This window comes from Heloderma suspectum, chromosome 6, assembly GCF_057233095.1.
Source record: "Heloderma suspectum isolate Gila_16-S chromosome 6, 16-S_ref, whole genome shotgun sequence".
Taxonomy (NCBI): domain Eukaryota; kingdom Metazoa; phylum Chordata; class Lepidosauria; order Squamata; family Helodermatidae; genus Heloderma; species Heloderma suspectum.
Genome location: NC_139463.1, coordinates 90,171,251 through 90,188,609, shown reverse-complemented (window position 1 = coordinate 90,188,609; position 17,359 = coordinate 90,171,251).

Here is a 17,359-nt window from a genome sequence, read left to right as displayed (position 1 = left end):
ATCCTGGTGAGAGCTGGAGGATAAAGACTTACACAACTGACATCTCATTGCACGCTGACTTGAGGAGGTTTTCAAAGAGCACAGCTCTTGGACTTTGAAGAGTTTATCCCATCAAATACTGGCTAGCGAGGTGTGGTGATGTAGCAACCTGGGTTCCCAGAGCTCAACTTTATGGTGGGCAGGCATTGAAAGGCACAGATCAGCAATATTTTTTGTTCTAGGACCTTGAGCAAGGATAGTATCACCCACAAAGAGGCAATGAGATGATCTCCAAATACTCTCCACAAGTTCTAGGATGTCTGCACATAACTAGGAATGTATGAAAAATGTAAACAGCATTCACCCCATTTACACCTCCAGGAACAAAACACAGATGCAAACACAATCTGTGTTTTAAGTCCGTACCTTTCCAATCTTGTGATGTGATGCCTGAAACAGCAACCCCAAAAAGAAAAGAAAAAAACATTCAAAAATGCAAGTCTTTAATAAATGCATATGAAATATCTGTACTTCCGAAAAATACACACAAACACATTTAAATCAATCCAACAAAAATCTGTACATCCCCCAAATGTGCAAATTTGATGCATACATTTGGGGAAAAAATGTGCATAAATATATATGTGAAAAGAAAAGACAAAAACACTCACAATCAGACATTGTCGTTAGTCAGGACAAATTCTGAGGAATTTGGGGAACCTCAGTGAGTTTGACTTTTGCTCTTTCACCCAAGATTAATGTAGGTTTGTTTATGCTCATTGAGGATACTTGTTCGTACTTAATAAGGCTGTAACTCTGGACCAAAGTAACTCTCTTGGGTGGGATTCAATGGTACCCTTGCGTGAGCAGCCAGGTCCACTGGTCCTGATGCATGAGTAGCCATCACTGCCAGCCCTGGCATGCACATGGCCCCTACTGCTGGCATCTGTGATGTAGTGCTTCCAGGGGCAAACCCCAAAGTGAGCTGAAACATGGTTGTACCCCTTCCAGAAACATGCATTTCTACTGGTTTGGGGGCCTGCCCCCAGAAGCCCTATATCATGGCCGCCAATCATAGGGGCTGTGCATGTACTGGGGACAGCAGGGCTGGCTGCACATGCTCTGGCACCAGTGAACCGGGCCACCCATTCAAGGGCACCACTGAAAACATACTCTTTGTGTCTTCATTCTGATGGGACTGGGGGCAATTATGGTTCTGCATAAAGCCAGCTTAGTTGGAATTCAACCCATTGATTCTTTTTGATAAAGATTAGTCTAGAACAACAATAACAAATCCTGCTATGCATGTGTTCCCTAAAATCAATGCTTATTTTGTAAAAGGAATCTTCACTGTAACAAACAGGTATCTGGACAAAAGGGTTGCATGTTAGCAAGTGAGGAATTGTATACACATGACGTCCACATTTCGTGCTTTACTCATATAACATAACTCTGTATTTTCTTTTAGTTTACCATTGGCCCCCTTGATTCAAGGATGATTGAGAAAACACTGTTCCCTTCCTTGTACCAGATGGTCCCAGATGACATCCATGAGTATACTGGGATGATCCGGTTACTTATGCATTTCAGATGGACATGGGTTGGGCTGTTTACTTTGGATTCCACCACTGGAGAAAGATTTCTGCAAATATTTGTGCCACTGCTTTTTCATCATCACATCTGTATTGCTTTTAAACTAAAAATACCCAAATGGAATTATGTTCATGGAATATTACAATTATCTCATTCAGAAGTGAATAAAATTTTATCTGTCATAGAAAGCAAAGCCAATGTCTTTCTTGTCTGTGCAGGTTCTCTAGCAATGGAAGCTTTGTACAGGTACCTTCATAATGTATTTTTGCATTCACCTATAGGTAAGGTATGGATTGTGACATCAAACTGGGGTTTCAAGGGAAACACCCAACAAGGGAACTGGCACATACAAATCTTTGATGGTGCCATATCCTTGTCAATTCACTCAAATGAACCACTGGGATTCAAGAACTTCCTTCAGAGTATACATCTTTCATGGGCAAAAGAAAATCAGTATATGCAGGATTTCTGGGAGAAAGCCTTCAATTGTTCATTTAAAAACTTCAATGAGGGTGAGGAGACCAAGAAAGGCTGCACTGGGGAGGAGAATCTGGAGAATCTTCCAGGAACTTTCTTTGAAATGAACATGATTGGCCACAGCTATGCTGTCTACAATGCTGTCTATACTGTGGCACATGCTCTACATGCTATGTATGAATCCAGATCCAAACACAGATTAAGGGTGGTTAAAGAGAAGCTGGCACCCTGGAATCTGCAATCATGGGAGGTAATTTCACTCAAAGCAGGGTTTTTTTTTCTGTTTTGTGTATGCTAGAATATGACAGCCTTCTAACTGTGTGCATATGTTCACATCTACACTTGCAGAAGGAATGGAAAAAAGAGGTAAGACAAAGGTGCCGGATAAAACTCAAGCCAGCCACATTTATTCATGTTTTAATCAGAAATCTACAGAGGGGGAAAATGATGGGGAGGCTAGGTTGTTCTCAACCCAGCAGGTCCAGCTCCTGAAAGCAATTAGGGTAAACCAAACTCTGCATTCAGAGAGGGTTTGGTAAGTGCTAAGTATCCCATCCTTAAGACCACACCCAGTAAGTGTGGAGGCCAGCCTTCCTGAGTCCCATCCCCCTTCCTGCTGCCACACAACTCCAGGTGGATGTGCCAGGTTAGCCTAAAAGGCCAGCCATTAACTTCCCCTTAGGTTGCACTGCATTGAGTAGCAAGTTTTGGGAATCGCCAGTCAGCCTAAAGGTGCCTCAGGTTGCTCACCAATTCCTATGCCTACTTGCTGGATCCTGCACATCCCTGGCAAATATGACCAATTTACCAGCCTAAAGCTAAAACTAAACTTATCCAAGCCCTAACCGTTTATGTCAATGCAATGTAGGCAAAATAGTTCACCAATGAGTCCAATTTGCTGGTGAACAAAAAATTAGGGATGTACGAAAATCACTTACCTTTCAGTGATTATGCTAATGGTTGGGGGGGAGGCATTCCATCCCTCCCCCCGGAATCCTTGCTAGGGGGGGGTGCTCCATTCCTCCCCCCCCCCAGAATCTTGGCCGGCCGGCTCCGCTCCGCAGGGATTCTGCGGAGCCGCTGGTTGGCTCCACCAGTGGCCAGACATCCGGCCACTGGCTAGCAGAGACACAAATGGCAGCAGCCGTAGCTGCCGCCGTTTGCGTCCCTGCAGTCAGCCGTGATAGGCTATGTAAATGTTTACGTAGCCTATCACGGCTGATTTAAAAGAAAAAAATGCACGTATGCAAATGGCAGCGCCCATGGGCACCTCCATTTGCGTTCCTTATTTTGGCACGTCTTAGTCTACGTAAACATTTACGTAGACTAAGACGGTGAAAATAAGGGGAACGCAAATAGCGTAGCATCTACGCTATTTGCATTCCCCTTATTTTTGCCGTCTTAGTCTATGTAAATGTTTACGTAGACTAAGACGTGCCAAAATAAGGAACGCAAATGGTGGCGCCCATGGGCACCGCCATTTGCATACGCACATTTTTTTTTTCTTTTAAATCAGCAGTGATAGGCCACTTAAACATTTGCGTAGCCTATCACGGTGTTTTTTAAAAATCTAGCTGTGATAGGCTACGTAAATCTTTACATAGCCTATCACTTTTTTTTTTTTTTAACTGGAAATGGCGGCGGCGGCAGCCGGTCGGAAGACCAGCCGCCGCAGCTGCCGCTGCCAAGCCGCCACTGGAGCCGCCGCCGGAGCTGCCGCCGCCAGGAAGATCCGCCCAAGGTGAGTCCCATCCCAGGGGGGGCGGTGGGGGCAGACTGTTCCACCACCAATTTCGGGGGGCCGAATGCGCTGGCATTTGGCTTGCCCAAGATCCGTGGAGGAATTCTCTGACATCCCTACAAAAAATGCATACTTGTCCCCCTGAAAGTGACTGACTAATTTCACACTGGAAGGAAAGAGGGCTACATCCAGGGAAGAGCTGACTTATAGAAGTCCCAGTTCCATCGTACCCCACAACGATGCAGCATGCGGACACACAGTATGCCAAAGGGCCTCACTCCTATTTGTCTAGCCACAAATGTGTTCCACAAAGGAATGTTCTTCTCCTGGTTTTGAAAAGCCTTCATTTAAACAAATGTTCCAGACACAGCTGTTTCTGTTATCCCTATACCTCACTTGTTGAAGTGGTGTTTCATGATTCATATGTTCCATGATTCATCTATTCATGCCTCTTCCTCTGATGGATCCCACCTATCAATGGGAGAGATTCTGTCTGGGTGCCTTCTGTTTCTGACCTCTCAGGGCCCAAACAATCATACTGAGCCTAAATGCCCCCTCCCCCATGCCCCCACACACTATTGCAGAACTATCTGCAGGCCTCAAAATATTTCCTAACCTTTTGCAGATGGAGGGTGAAAATCAATTAATTCGGAAGGTGGGGGCTACCAAGATAAGAGCAAGTAGCAGTTGTTCCTTGACTTTTTCTTATACTGAGAAGCTGCAGTCAGCCACCCAGTAGAACTTATATTCTCTACATAGTGGCAAAATGTTCCTGGGGCAATGTTTTGGGGAAAATATTATGGCTTCCCCCTGTACATGCATTAGCCAATTTTCTGTGAAACTGAATGGTACCAGGATGCTGACTGCAGGGCCATCATGGTTGGAAGCACTGAGAACATTTTTGTTGAAGAAGAAAAAAGGAAGTTGCCGATTTCTCCATTTTTGCTCACCCTCCAAAGAGGCATTCCTTTTTTCTCACCCTCTTTCAGCTCAGCCACTGCATTTTGGAAGAAAGGTTTCTGGTGATAAACATATACACACCCTTCCTAGATCAAGTTGGATCTGACCATACCTGAAACAGTATGAACCCAGAGGGGTTCAGATGCTTTTAACACTCATTCCTTTTCTCCCATTTCTCTCTCTCTCCAACTCTAGCTGCATCCCTTTCTAAGGAGTATCTCATTCAACAATAGTGCTGGAGAGACAATACATTTTGATGAAAATAAAGCATTAATTGCAGGATTTGATGTTACGAACTGGGTAATCTTCCCAAATCAATCTTTTCTTCAAGTAAAAGTTGGAAGGCTGGACCCAGGCAAAGACTTAGAAATTCAGTCTGAAAACATAGTTTGGCATAGAATGTTTAACCAGGTGAGATAAAAAGAATTGCAAATCATTCCACAGAACTTGAAATTGCCTTTTTCACCTGTGCAAGTCTTTTATTTTAATTAGTTGATTAAACTGTGTACTTTACCCCTGATTCTCTTCAAGAACAATTTAGGATATTGACATATCAGGGTTTTACTTTGAATTCTACTACTTGCTGAAAAAGACAGCACACACAGAAGTAATTATCACACAGCTAAGCTTTCATTGCCATTCAGGCATTCCATATTGTTTCATAGAAATTCACATACACACTCGGACACACACACACACACACACACACACCGGCTGTGGAACAACAGATGAGGTCCTCACCCCAATTTTTCATTGTTAGTGATGAAATGCTTAGAACTTCCTTCCCCATCAGCTCTAGCCCAAAAGCACCTAGCTGTAGAATAGGGCAAAACAAAAAATTCACTAGAAAAGCAAATATGCATATGAAAAGCCACTCCATTTAGAGTCCTATTATTTTTGTATGCCAACAAATGAAGTCACAAGTTTTTTACTGTCTTGATCTGCAATATTGATGTATATAGGTCCTACCCATTTCTACATGTAATGACAACTGCCATCCTGGTTACAGCAAGAAAAAGAGAGAAGGGGAGCCATTTTGCTGTTATGATTGTGTTCTGTGTCCAGAGGGGAAGATTTCCAGCCAAATGGGTAAGAGACACCATTCTCACAGTGTATCGGTCTTTTCAAGTATTTTACCATATCCAGTAAGACTGACGTGATTATGGTTTTCAGATAAATAAAAATCATATTCAGAATTTAGGTTAAACGTTCCAAGAACTCCACATCCATTATATTGGGAACCTTTATACAAACATGCCAACCACATGCCTTTCCAAATTACACCCAACCATATGCCACACATGCAAAAAAAGTAAGCCCCTATGTTTATCCCCCCCACACACACACCCACATGCAGTTTGTGATGTCTTGATGTCAGAAACTACTGCCAGAGCCAGGGACTACACAAACTGGGATAAAATCTATTGGTAATAGAGGCAGTGGTATTTCAATCACTTATTCTTTTCTTTTTTATTGCAAAAAAACCTCATGTGAGTGTCATGGCACTCCACATCCATGGAGACTGAGTTCCTGAATCTTCCTCCAAACTGCAGGTTTGGAGGAAGATTCAGACTTGGACGGGGCTGATTTGGGGGTGGGGTTTCTCAGTGGAATGACAGAATGGTGGGAGTTCATCCCTGTCTTTCCAATGGGGAACACACCAAAGGAGTCTGGCACTCCTTGCCAGCTGCAAAAATCATCCTTGGAAGAGGTGCCTAAAGTGCAGGAGCCTGAGAGTCTTTCTGTGGGAAATGAGCAGTGTGGAGACTCAGATGAGAAAGGGTTCAGGCCTGTCTCCTTTGCAACAAAGGAGTCTAGGAGAATAGAGAGACAGCCAATTAGGCGTAGATCATGATTACAATCAATATTTTCCTGCAGACAATAGGTGGACTCACAAGGAGTTCCAGGTGTACCACCTTTGTTAAAAAGCTGGTGCACAGAGGGTTGTGGATACAATGGCTGTATTAGTGGAAATCCTCCTTTGCTCAGACCATGCCTGAACCCTAAGCTTTTGGCTTCCCTCATGGGACACTGTCTCGGAATGTACTTCTGAACCCTGAATCCTTGAAGCCTAGAATCCCATGCCTTTGGGACTCTCTCTTGAATTAAACCACTGGACATTATGACCCTTTTGAGGGTTCCTGTTTGAATTGTTGTCTTGGAAAATAATGCTGGACTTACAATCATGTCCATGGCTCCTGATTATGTTATCTGATTTACTGGGACTGAAAGCTCTGTAAAGTTTCTGGGCTGCAGACTATTAATGATTGCTTGTGTTGCTGACTTACTGTGATAACAAGAGTTTGCTTGTTATTTTCACCTGTGCTAAGCTGTTGGTGATTTGAGGGAGCCATGCCTGACAATGAGACATTCCCCTCCAGGCCAAGTTTTTAACTGGCATTTCAGTTTCCTGGGTTGATCCATTGTGCAATCTCCGAACTTCTGAACACCTTGGCAAGAACAGCTCCCAAATCTGAAGTAATCCAATCTCTAAAGGGAAAGCAAATATTTCATAACAAACAGCAAACACAAAATGGCTTTCATTGCAAAGATTTTGAGACAGTTTACAAAAATAAAATCAAAAACAGTTAAAATATCAATAGGCTATAAAACAAGAAGTCTATGTAAAGGGGTTTTCCTGGTACCTAAAACGTAATAGTGCTGGTGACTGGTGCTCCTCCTTTGAGGGGGCCTTCCATAGCTGGCTGCCATGACCAAAAAAGGCATCTCTCTTGTTGATGTAAATCTCACCACTGATAGAAGTGGTGTTCGGTGAAGAGCATACCCCAATGACTTTTTTTTTCATGCTTAAAGCTTGATGTAGCATGAAGTGATTCTTCAAGATGTGCAGATGGTGGCTGCAACTGAATGATAATAGTTTCCTGTACCAATAGAGCATGTGCTCTCACCCTTTTCCTTTGAGGGAGAAAAGACAGGGAGGCACCTGATATTTTACTTCCAATGATCTGGTCATCACCTTGATACCTTCCTAGTTTTGTGGCAAGAGGAGGAAGTTTAAAGCTACTTTGTGAGAGAAAGGCATTTTTAGCAAACCTTCCAGATTGAGCCAGTCAGAACTTATACAGTGCCTCCTTAAAACACACACACACAAAAAAAACCCCTTGGAGCAAGGATGGTAGCTTAGGCATATGAGCAATATAGATTCTGAGACTATTAAACATTAGCTTTCTCTAATACTGATTGAAATGTCTTTTCTTAAAAAAATAAAAATAAAGACAAATAAAGAAATGGTTGCATTTCAGATTTTAAACATCTTAAGTCAGTTCTCATACCTTACACAAGAGATGGTCTCCTTCTTCATGCCAAGTCATGAGTCTGTCCATAAGGGGCCCACAGAGTTTCACTAGACAAGAAAGAGAACAAAATACAAAGTTGTCTCAGAACCCTTCTTTTTATGAGGGGAGTTTCACATAAAGTGAGAGGGAGAAGGTGTTTGTCCATGAAAAGGCCTCTGAACATAAGAAGAGCTGTCCCAATCAGACCAATGTCCGTTCTAGTCACAAAGCAGCCTGTTCCCACAGCAGCCAACCAGATGCCTATGGCTATTAAAGCTTGCAATTAGTTCTTGAATATTGGGAGAAAGTGGTGATGGGTAGAGTTAGAGTAGTGTGGGATTGAGGGCAGGGGGGAATGCAGTGCTGATGCGATTGCTTTGGGATAATAATAGGATGGGATCTTTGGGGTAGATGAGAGGAATTCTGAAGGGGACAAGGGAGTTCAGTAACACCTCCCTAGTGAGCTAAGGGGAGATTATAAAGAGTGACTTCCTGACTCACAGCACACACACTATCTCTAAAAAGCATCCTTTGTTTTATTTTATTTTATTTTATTTTTTAGATATGGATGCCTGCACTGAATGCTCAGAAGATCACTATTCAAATATGGACCAGAATCAATGCATTCCCAAGGTTATAAGCTACCTATCATATCAAGAACCTCTAGGAATCACTTTAGCTTCATCTGGTATAGCTTTTACTCTGATCACAGCTTCAGTGATAAGAACATTTATGAAGAACCATAACACCCCCATAGTGAAAGCCAACAACCGAAGCCTCAGTTATGTTCTTCTCATCTCTCTCCTTCTTTGCTTCCTCTGCTCCTTGCTTTTTATTGGACGGCCTGAAAGGGTAATCTGCCTTGTCCGGCAAACTGCCTTTGGCACCATCTTTTCTGTGGCCATTTCCAGTATGCTGGCAAAAACCATAACTGTAGTTGTGGCATTTATGGCTACCAAACCAGGATCAAGGATGAGGAAACTGGTGGGGTGTAGGCTGTCAAAGTCTATAATCTTTTCCTGCTGCTTTATTCAAGCAGGAATTTGTACTCTTTGTCTGAGTACCTCTCCTCCATTCCCAGATATGGACATGCACTCAGTGTATGGGAAAATCATAATGGAATGTAATGAGGGCTCCATGTTTTACTTTGTCTTGGGCTATATGGGCTTCCTTGCCACTGTCAGCTTCACTGTGGCATATCTTGCCAGGAAGTTACCTAACAGTTTCAATGAAACCAAATTTATCACCTTCAGTATGCTGGTCTTTTGCAGTGTGTGGCTTTCATTTGTCCCAGCCTACCTGAGCACAAAAGGAAAATACATGATGGCTGTGGAGATTTTCTCTATCATAACTTCTAGTGCTGGCTTACTGCTTTGCAACTTTTCCCCTAAATGCTATATCATTGTGTTCAAGCCTGACTTGAACAACAGAGAGCAACTAATATTGAGAAAAAGCTAAATCAATTCTATGGGGTTTCTTTCAAGGAATTCCATACCCACTGGAATGCTGTGGGTTTTCCTTACATGTAAACATCCATAGATTGCACTGCACTGTATTCTCTTCACAGTAATCAACCAAATGCAGCTATGCAGCATGAAATGCAATGGAATGTAGAATACAAAATTCTAACTTTTGATTTGAAAATTTATTAGTTTTCATTGATGTGTTTTCTGCAGGTGATCTGAGTCCAAGAAAGAGTCGAACCTATAGCCACAACGTCCATGCATGATTGAACATGTCAATTAGTGCACCTTATCTTTGTGTAAAATCCAATACAATGTAATAGGGCAGAGTGCCATAGAGAGTTATCCATAGTTCTGCAAAATTGTTCAGTGTGAGCATAGCCCCCACATATGGCAGCATTCAGATGGAAATGAAGTTGAACTCATATTTGTTTTGTTCTATATGTGGTTTCTGACATATTTTGTTGATTGCATTTTTATTGCTCCTCCTCTGATGACCTCAGTGGAAGTGTACATAATGTTCCTACATCATTTTCTTCTTTACAACAGGCCTACAAAGTAAGTTATGCTTAGGGATAAGGGATGGGGGAGAATTTCTCCCCGAAACTTCGGGGGGCCGAGTGCCAACGCATTCAGTCCTCTGAAGGTTCAGGGAGAAATTCTCCCCCACCCCCCTGCCACCCCCACCCCCCCGGGATGGGACTTACCTTTTACGAATGTCGCTCCCGGCGGTGGGTCCCGGCGGTGGTTCGGCAGGTCTTCGTCAGGGGTGGGGGCGGCAGCCGGTGTTTCAACCGGCTGCCACCGCCGCCATTACAAGAAAAGTTAAACAAAACAAAAAAACGCCCCTGTGATAGGCTACGTAACGATTAACGTAGCCTATCACGGCTAGATCTGCAAAGTCAGCCGTGATAGGCTACGTTAATTGTCACGTAGCCTATCACGGGTGACTTTAAAAAAAAAAAAAAAGCACATACGCAAATGGCGGCCCCCATAGGGAGCCGCCATTCACATTCCTTATTTGGTCCCTGTAGTCTACGTAAAGATTTACGTAGACTACAGGGACCAAATAAGGAACGCGAATGGCAGCTCCCTATGGGGGCCGCCATTTGCATACATGCTTTTTTTTTCTTTTCAAAGTCACCCGTGATAGGCTATATGACGATTAATGTAGCCTATCACAGCTGACTTTGCGGATCTAGCCGTGATAGGCTACGTAAATCGTTACGTAGCCTATCACGGGGCTGGTTTTTTTTTTTTTTTACTTTTCTTTTGAAGTTCGCGGCCGGGGAGACGGGGCGCTTCTCCCCGGCCTGAATTTCGGCCGGGCAAGGAGGGAAGCCTCCCCCCGCCTGAATTTTGGCCGGGCGAGGCGGGAAGACACCCCCCCTCGCATGAACTTCAGGGGGAGAAGCGAAGCGCCTCCCCCCCACCGTGAAAAAAGCTGCGGGACAAGGTAAGTCCCTTTCGTACATCCCTATTAGGGATGCTTCTGAATCTTCCTCATTGAAATGTAGGGATGTACGAAAGTCACTTACATTTTCGAAGGGTGACATTCGTGGTGTGGGGGGAGGCGCTCCATCCCTCCCCCCGAAATTATCTCTGGCCAGTTCCACTCCATGGAGATTCTGCGGAGCCACCAGCCAGGGCCGCCCGCAGCTGGACATCCAGCATCTGGGCAGCCTGTAGGGACACAAATGGTGGCTACCATAGCCACTTCCATTTGCATCCCTGTATTTTGCCGTGATAGGCCACTTGAATATTTATGTAGCCTATCATGGAAAAAAACACACACACAGTGGACGCAAATGGCGGCGGCCACGGCGGCTGCCATTTGCGTTCCCTTTTTTTGGCCGTTTTAGCCTACGTTAATATTTATGTAGGTTATCACGGCAACAACAAAAAAAGGGGGGACGCAAATGGTGTAGTGGCTGCCATTTGCATTCCTTTTTTTTTGTATTGCCATAATAGCCTACATAAATATTTATGTAGGCTAAAATGGCAAAAAAAAGGGAACGCAAATGGCGGCTGCCGTAGCCGCCGCCATTTGCGTTCCCTTAGTTAAGCCATGATAGGCTACGTAAATACTTACGTAGCCTATCACAGCTTTTGCAGGGACGCAAATGGCTTCCCTGCGTTAGCCATGATAGGCTACGTTTGTATATACATAGCCTATCACGGCTACATGGAAGAAGCGAATGGTGGCTGCAGACGTGGCCACCATTCGCAAGTCAGCGCAGACAGCAGCAGGTAGGTGCTCCGTTCTGGGCCCATTTCGCGGGGTGGGGGGGCTTGGTTCCGGCACAGATTTTTGGGGACCAGATGCACTGGCATTCGGCCTCACCGAGATCCATGGCGGAATTCTCTGACATCCCTATTGAAATGTTTCCTTGAATTTTGGAGCTTTGGATTTCATAAGCAGCATAAGGATGAGCAGTGTTGCTAGAGGAGACCTTGTTCTCACTGTTTAATAGGGATGTACGAAAGTGACTTACCTTTCCGCGGATTATGTTGATGTTGGGGGGGAGGCGTTCCGTCCCTCCCCCCAGAATCCTGGCCGGCCGGCTGTGCTCTGCAGCAATTCTGCGGAGCCGCCAGCTGGCTCCACCAGCAGCCGGACATCCGGCCACTGGCTAGCAGGGACGCAAATGGCAACGCCATAGCCGCCGCCATTTGCGTCCCTGCAGTCAGCCGTGATAGGCTACATAAATGTTTACGTAGCCTATCACGGCTGATTAAAAAAACCCACAAAAAACGCACGTACGCAAATGGCGGTGGCCATGGTCTTAGTCTACGTAAACATTTACGTAGATTAAGAAGGCGAAAATAAGGGGAATGCAAATAGCGTAGCGTCTACGCTATTTGCGTTCCCCTTATTTTTGCCGTCTTAGTCTATGTAAATGTTTACGTAGAATAAGATGTGCCAAAATAAGGAATGCAAATGGCGGCGGCCATGGCCGCCGCCATTTGCGTACGCACGTTGTTGTTTTTTTAAGCAGCCGTGATAGGCTTCGTAAAGATTTACGTAGCCTATCACAGTGTTTTTTAAAAATCTAGCCATGATAGGCTATGTAAATCTTTACGTAGCCTATCACGTTTTTTTTTTTTTAACCTGGAAATGGCGGCAGCGGCAGCCGGTCAGAAGACCGGCCGCCGCAGCTGCTGCTGCCACCGAACCGCCGCCGGAGCCACCGCCAGAGCCGGCACCGCCAGGAAGATCCGCCCAAGGTAGGTCCCGTCCCGGGGGGTGGCAGGCCGTTCTGCCACCGATTTGGGGGGCCGAATGCCCTGGCATTCGGCCTCCCCGAGATCCATGGCGGAACTTTCGTACATCCCTACTGTTTAACCCATAATGTCATCAACTGATATAAACAACATGGTTCAACTCACAGGAGGATTCCTCTAGAAATATAGTAAGGCTCAGATGCTTCATAACTCAATAGAAATGGGGAAGATGGAGTGCCTGGGACTGGCAAACATGCCCCACATCATTGTGGTCCTGTATGCAAGTTGTAAGCGAGCACAGTTTGTGACATTTTATGACATCATTGCTGATTACGGGGACATCAGTTAAGGCATCCTGGGGTTGTGTTCCTTGAGTCAACATGAAATAGCCTTAACTCTGGTGTTAAACCAGCAGCTTTTTAAAAAATATGAATGTGTATTTATTTTTTTAAAAATCAACTAACTATTAAGCAATAGACAATAAATCTTTATATTGTAACTATGGATGTGCAAATCAGTAAAACATGAGCTCATTGAGGGTTTCTGAAGTGTGAAGTTTGTTCTGAGTTCTGTCTGTATAAGACTGTGTGCTTTATTTGTGCAAATTTCCCCATATGTACACATCAGTTATAGGCATTTTGAGGTGTACTCATTTTTCTCACATTACTTAATTAGATGTTGTTTATGTGCATTTTTCTAAAGCATGTATTTTTGTGTGCATTTTTCAAATTCACAAATCTTTGAATTATTATTGTTGTTGTTGTTTATTTCATTTCTGTCTTGCCCCATAGCCAAAGCTCTCTGTGCAGTTTACAAAGATTAAAAACCATTATACATATGAAATGTTAAGCTGTTTACATAAAGACATATAAACAGACAGCACACACATAGAAAACATATATCTAAAAACAATTTCAAACCATCAATGTATTTCATTGTTGTTGTTTCACAAACTGCATTGCAAGCTTTGAAATGTGTGGACTTTGACTGCAGATTGTGTTCGGGTTTTAGTTTGGTTCCAGGCAGTGCAAACAGGGTAATTTTTTGTGAAATGCAACTGAAACAAATTGTTCATACATCCCTAATTATAATGTGTTTGGATTATTTCGTTCTGATTTATCTGAGGGACTGCCTATCTCATCAGAAACCTGCTCAGTTCCTAAGATCAGCAGGACAGGGCCTTTTTGAATACACCCCCACTAACAAAAGCCTGCTTGTTGAATACACAGGAAATGGCTTTCTCCTGTGTTGTTGTCAGACTTTGGAACACACTCCTGCTGGAGCTATGACTGATTCCAGTTCTCTCTGCATTCCAAAAGGGGGTCAAGACTCAAGACACATCTTTTTAATTTGTCTTTTTAAATTGTTGTTAGTGGACAGTATCCAACAATATCATCATGCTAACACAAATGAAGTTGTAATAGCATAAGGAACCTCTAGTGGAACACCACTTGCATTAGCCTGCACAATGGGTTTTCCAGAGAATCCTGTTACATAAGCAAATGCCACTGGTGTTGTGTTAGATGTCTCTTACACTGGTACAATGTAATTTGAGTTAGTACAATTTCATTTTTGGATACTCCCCATGGGTTTGCAGGGGTTTACTATGTTTTTATTTGTTTGTTATTTTTGTTTTGGGTTTTTTGTAAACTGTGTTTATCGGGGGGGGGGGGGAGGTCCAGAAAGACAATATAGAAATGTTTTAAATAAACATTTTTTTTAAATTTTATTCATTTTAAATAGATAGATAGATGGATGGATAGATAGATAGATAGATAGATAGATAGATAGATAGATAGATTTGTGGAGCTGCCTGTCAAGGGCTCCTTGGAGGCCTCTCTCAGTCTAATCCAGTAGCCAAGTCCAGACACAGACAAAGGGATTCTTTTCAAAGCTTTATTCCTCTTTTACAACTTAACAACTCTACTGTTAGCAACTAGATATGAGCAGCAGAGTACCTATGCCCTAAGTTGGAACAGTTAGTCCCCGTTTGAAAGGGAATCACTGGCAGACCCCTGTACTTAAGGGCTAGGGAGAGTCCCTCCCCTTTTCCCTTGGATCCTCTGGGCGCAGCCGTTGTTTGCGCACCAACCGGGCACTACGCCTCCTTTCCACGCCCTCCATTTGGCGCCGCTCTCTGCGTCGGTGTCACGCGTCCATCAAGTCTGCTTCCTGTGCTCTGTCACTCCCAGGACTGCTATCTAAGCTAGGAATGCTGGTGGGAGGAATCTCCGTCAGCTGTTGGCCCTGGGAAAGAGGAGCGCACTCCTCTCTCAGGAGCGACTCCTCTTCCTCAGAATCAGAACTACTCTGGGATTCTATGGGCTCAGTGTCCACCCTGACTCTGCCACTGAATACATTTTGGATAGTGCAGCTAGTCCAGAACACTGTAGCTAATTTGCTGAGAGGGACCAGGTAAAGAGATCATATTCCACTTGCATTGAAAGAGCTCCCCTGGATCCCACTTCCCAGTAAGCTTCTGAGCTCAATTCAAAGTGCCGGTCTTACCCTTTAAACCCCTATGCAGCTTAGGGCCCAAATACCTGTTGGACTGCTTTCTCCAGCATCAATCCACCCATCACTGAGAAAGTCATCTAAGCAGTAGTGTAGTGACAAATTCAGAAGTGCAGTGTCCTTTTGTGACAGTCTCAGCCATGCCCCCTCACAGCCACACCCCCTTCTAAGATTGTACAACCTTGTAAGATATACAGTCTTCAATTGGGATCCAAAAAACAGTGCAGCTGAGAGTAAGGCAGTGGTGTCTGAGAAAAATGCAGGGGTGTTAATCTTTTTCACCCACTCACTCACTCATTCACTCATTCACTCAAACAAAACATTTTAAGTTTTCAAAATATGATACTCTATGGAAGCTTCACCCTCTCAACTCAGCCCTCATCATGGACAGATCTCTTCTCATTTAAACAGCCCCCTTGCACACTCCCGTAGCACCCCAACATTACCCATTAGCCTCTCCTAAGCTCCTCCTTTGTATCTCTTCCATCTTGCAACAGAAACATCCACACACATCCACACACACACACACACACACCTTCTTTCTCCTCTCCCCCCAACTGATTTTTTTCTGTTTCCCTTCCCTCCACCAGGGTTGTTTGCCCAGGTACATGCCAACCTTGTACCAAAAAGTGTAGCTGACAGAGCAGGTTGCATTTGGCAATTCTGCTTACTGTAGAAATCAATGTTCAAGAATTAACAGTGCAATCCAATGGGTGTTTATTTGGAATTAAATGTACAGAGATCTTGGGAAGGCAGCTATAGGGATGGTGGAGAAATCCGCCATGGATTCCAGTGAATCCACCCCCACAGAGTCCATGGTGGAATGGACTGCTCCACTCCACCACCCCGCGAAGCCCAGTCAGGACAGACCATACCTGGTGCTGGCCAGTCTGGGTCCATTGTCTTCATTCTGCAGCCATCTGCTGCTGGGCTGCGGATGCAAATGGCATCCGACGTAGCGGACGCCATTTGCATCCCTGCCTTGGCTGTGATAGGCTATGTAAATATTTACATAGCCTATCACAGCTAAGGGCAGGGACGCAAATGGCATAGCAGACAGCATTTGTGACCCTGCTCTTTTCGTGATATGCTACGTAAATATTTACATAGCCTATCACAGCCAAGGGCAGGGATGCAAATGGTATCCGCTACATTGGACACCATTTGCATGGCAGCGGACGGAAGTCCAGCGGCAGACGGGCCCGGCCAGTGGCTCCACGGACTCACTGCAGAGCCATCTGGGGAGGATTCTGGGGTCAGGGATGAATCACATCCCCCCCCCCGTGGACCCCTTCAGCAGACTGGTAAGTGGGTTTTGTACACCCCTAGGCAGCTAAGGCTGCAGTCCTACGCACACTTACCTGGGAGAAAGCCCAGTTGGCAATTGAACATAGTGGGACTGACTTCTGAGTAAACATGCAAAGGATTGTGTGATAAATCCTAAAAACTGGCACAAACCAGCCACCTGCCCTGCCACATAAGTAAATAAGGGTGGCAGCCCCTCCCCCCCGCTGTTGCCGTGGCCAGCAGCAGCAGCTCTGAATGGGTGGCCAGTGTTGCAGCAGACAAGGGCAGTGTCGGGAGCACAGGCATGGAGCAGGGAAAGGGAGAGAAGCCGAGAGTTGAGGAGGAGAAGGGGAAGCAAGAGGAGGCTGCAGAGCTCCCTCAGGCTCCCTCTCTTGCTCGCTCCCTTTGTCTGGCCCGCTCTGCATAGTAGACAAGAGGCAGCCAAGAGGCAGCTGCCCACACTCCCTCTACTCCCTCCTCCTTCCCTAGAAGACTGTGACCGGGCTGAGGGCTGGCTTCAAAAAAAGTACCGGAGCGAAGACCTGCCACCACTACACCGCTGCATCTAAGGCCTTTCTACAGGTGTGCCACCATCTGAACTGTGGTGAGTGCTGACTAGGGATGTACGAAAGGTACTTCCCTTTCTGCGGATTATGCTGATGCTGGGGGGGAGGCGTTCCGTCCCTCCCCCCGGAATCCTGGCCGGGGGGGGAGGCGCTCCATTCCTCCCACCCGGAATCCTGGCCGGCCAGGATTCTGCGGAGCTGCCGGCCGACTTCACCAGCAGCTGGACATCCAGCCGCTGGCTAGCAGGGACAAAAATG